The sequence below is a fragment of the Micrasema longulum genome, unplaced genomic scaffold, assembly GCF_059751315.1.
Source record: "Micrasema longulum isolate JH-2025_06_02 unplaced genomic scaffold, ASM5975131v1 h1tg000630l, whole genome shotgun sequence".
NCBI classification, from domain to species: domain Eukaryota; kingdom Metazoa; phylum Arthropoda; class Insecta; order Trichoptera; family Brachycentridae; genus Micrasema; species Micrasema longulum.
This window is the reverse complement of record NW_028277826.1, coordinates 136174-140516: the sequence shown is the minus strand read 5'-3', so window position 1 is coordinate 140516 and position 4343 is coordinate 136174.

The window sequence follows — 4343 nt, the reverse complement described above, 5'->3', positions numbered from 1 at the left end:
TTCTGCACCGTGTAAATAATTTTTTAAGAGGTTAGACAATACCTAACAACGAGCATCAATCTCAAAAATTAAGTAAAAGGTTATTTTATTTTTTTATTTTATTGGGTAAACCAACAGAATGTACAATAATATTGACAGTTTCTTTGTAAATTAGTGTATGACACTCATGCACATACCAAATAAATTGTTTACACTTAAGACAATGATTTAAATTATGTTAAATGTAACAAATGTAAATGATAAGAAAAAAAATACGAGCAAACAGAACCAGCGTGTGAGCGAGACTTTTGACTTTCCTATACAGTCGGATATTGTTAAAACCCCATTCTAAATTTTCAAAGACCTCACGCTTGGAGAATATTAGATCACTATAGCGTTTTTGATCAAGCAGGGGTAGCTATCGTGTCAGCTAAACTTCAAGATGTTGGCCTTACATCACTAAGCAACATATCGAACGTCATTGATTGAATTTTAATTCGGCGTGAGAGAACAAAAACAAGAACCACTTTACCATCTCAGCCAGTTGTAGCAAATTCTGATTTGATTAACTTTTATTTTTACTAACGTAAAGACTAAACCATAATAGTAAGAAAAAACGGAACAAAAGTCAAAATAAAAACACATAAGTCTGGTAAAAAGAACTTGAGTCCGGGTATATTGAAAAAATAGAAAAATTGTAAAACACAAGATGAGGTCTGATATTGTTTTCACAAAGCTGGTTGCGATTGAATTCGATGGAACAGTGGTTTGTGTGCCAGTCACATGCCAATAACGTTCCATATTGTCATATTTTTGTAAATTTCGATGGAACTACAATTGGGCTCAAAAGGTTCACGGGAGAAATAGAAATTTTTTCATATGGCGAGAAGCTGCCTATAGTTTTATTTGCACGATAGTTCACGACTGAACCGACAAAGTGCAATACTGTCAAAGAAGCGTTTGTAGCAGCGTTGCCAATGCTAATTTTCCAAATTCCCCAAAAATCAAGATCAAGTTATCCAAATGGGGAGAAAACAAAGTCCCGATTCCCTACAAATTCCCCACATAATTATCTCAAGAAAGAAAAAACATTTTTGATAAAATATGTATATAATAACATAAAATAAGAACTGGCTAGAATCGTTGGTGTAGCGAGGGTCCACCATCGGTTACTTTTCCATTAATGCACGTATAATATTAAAATATTTGTTGATTCAAACAAAATAGCCTTAAGATCTAATTATCCTCGATATTTCGAGGGCACATCTGTGGGCTCTTAGAAGAATTTAAACAAATTTTGTTAATAACCTACCTTAGGATTATCTTGCGCTTTTTTATCAACAACTTTTAACAACCATTTATATTTTTTTGCACAAAACCGTTATTATTTTGAAAGATAATAAAACAAAATGTAAGCAGTCGTTTGTACTAGTACATAATGTGCTCATTCGACTGTGATTGTTTTTATTTCCAGTTAAAAAGCGAATCCCCGAATTACTATTTGAAGTTAATATTGTGTTGCTATTAAAAATAAGGATTTCATTCATAATAATATTAATGTTTTCATCACTTACCATCAAACCATCGATGTGTTAGCTAAAGGTTAATTCATAAATGGTAAAATGTGAAAATCTCCGCATTTTCCCCGCACAATACCAAACCCCACAAAATCCCCAATCGAGTTGAAATTCCCCGCAGTTTGGGGAATTCCCCACAAATCGGCAACCCTGGTTTGTAGTATGCACTTAAACCTTAGAGTATATACGTATATACTCTAAGACTCAAACTTTTACAACGCCGTATCGTATGATCCAATGTGACTAATAATGAACGAGATATATTTAGTTGAAAAAAAGGGCGCGAAATACGAAATTACTTTTTCCCCAACCTATTATAATACATATTTGTACAAATAATCGTAATTTCATAAAAACAATCCTTAATTTTGTAAATAAATCTAATAAGTAATTGAAATCATCATCATCATTCCCTTTCCACACATAATGGTGCATAGGGCACTGCATTGATACATCAATCGCAGCGCATATTAATTATTATTTTTTAACACAAAGGTAAGATGATCAGTTTTACGATTCAGGTACCAGTCCAGGGATATTGTAGTATAAAAACACCTTTTTATTTGAATATTTCATCTCAACAATGTCGGGATCCAAACCCGAAAATTAAAATAATATGTACATTCATAGGAAAATATTTAACATTAAAGTAACATTTTTTTAATAATATGTCTCCACTTGTTAGTAAAGCATTATATAAGTGTCTTTTATAAATAAATATAAATTAGATATTTTTTCATAATACACTAATTTGTAATCAATATACATTTTTGACGTAGGTGAGTATGTCAAAGATTGTCCGGAAACAAAATTATAAATACAATTATAGTGAAATTCATTGTGTTTCTCCTTTTATTTCCTCATTTCCCCCTCAAACTTGTTTTGACATTAATTTAAACTTTTAATTCAATTATCCGTTATTTGAGCGGAGGAATTTTCTGGGCTTTGTTCTCGAATCTTCCGTTGCGTCAGTAATAAAATAGCGAGAGAAATAACCAATAACACAAATAAAGTAACTGTATGTGAACGAGTAATCTCTTATGAATAAATTTTGACTATCAATATTTTCAATTTCTTACCAGTCTACCAATGGAAATCAAATTACACTAAAAAATCATTTCCTAAAGTTATTTCTCGATAACCCTTGACCTATGTAGGTTGATGTTAAATAATATATTACAATTTGTTTTTAAAAAGGTTTCCGAGATTTGACCATGTTTGTTTTGATTATGTTCAACTAAAATGTATTTTTATCTGATAATCTTTGATTGTATCTATCCCAGAATGAGTTTCCTAACTCACGGGAAAACAATTATGTTTTGTACATTTTTGTATTTTGAATTAAAATAATAAGTCGCGTGTACTACTTATTTTGTGCTTGTAAGAAATATTAAAAAATAAAACTAATGCCGATTGTAATTCTACCCATTCTGTATAATTCTGTTGTACCTACTTGAAGATATGTCCATGTGAAATTGTGATTACGAATATCTTCAAATAACCTACAGTATTCTTCTTTGTTGAATGACATAATATATTTATTTTTACTTTTTATAGTGCCATGGCAGTTTTATGGTGAAGGTTGGTTATCATAGCAATTTCTGTTCACATCCGCTCTAAACGAGGATTTGGAGCTATCTTCAATAGAACCACTCTTTTAAGTTTTTTAAGCCAGAAAAAACATATTCTTACACTGTATTTTCCTTCAACGTTTCTTTATAATACGATTCATACTGTATTAGAGGAAGAGAAATTTAAGACCTTTTCCAACGTGTTTTTTTTTCTTCTTAAGGCTGAATTCTGGTAAAACTAACGCAAATTAGGAAATCATATGATTTTGCCGTTTCAAAACGAATGTTTTTTTTAAATCGCGCAATAATAAAAAAATAAAATAAACATAAATTAAATTATTTTTTTTAGGTATTTCTGTAAAAAAATATACTTAAAAGTTTTATGTAACTAAAATATAATTACTTTTAGACCGGCAAATTACGCCATTTCAAATTTAGACTGAATTTAGGTAACTGGGATCTTAATAAAAACTAAGTATTGAACTAAAATTTGTTATAATAATTTAAAGATAATAAATTGAACATGAACTTTACCGAAAACGTAAAAGGCAGGTCTGAAGGTCATAAAAACGCAAATAAGATGTTGCTATAAATTAAAAAGTAATATTTGTTGTAAAACCAAAATTTAAAAAAGAAAAAAAAGGGGAATACTAAAGTATTTCAATAAATTTAAAAAAAAAAGTATTACCGAAGCCATGATTTTACATAGAAATAAAGGAAAATATCACAAAAATGTGTGTTATTTAAAATGTTTGTATTTCTTTTCAAAATCAAAAAATTAAAATTTGACTTCGGCCACATTCATGTTCAATTTATTATCTTCAAATTATTGCAAAAAAATTTAGTTCAATAATCTGCCGGTCTAAAAGTTATTAAATTTTTGTTACATAAAACTTTTAAGTATATTTTTTAACAGAAATACCTTTAAAAAATATTGTTTTTATATAATTTTTGATTTTTGATTGTTTTATTATTGCGCGATTAAAAAAAAAAACATTCGTTTTAAAATAGCAAAAACGTATGATTTCCTAATTTTGCGTTCGTTTTACCAGACTACAGCCTTAAACTTCGAATAAAGAAATTAGTACTGTTCTGAACCAAAATTTTTTTTTTTTTTACTAAGTTTTATTTCGTCCTTATTTGCATACGTGAAACTTTTGAATTGGCGCGCGCACCCGCCTAATAACGGTACAATGGACGCCTATACGCCGTCGCC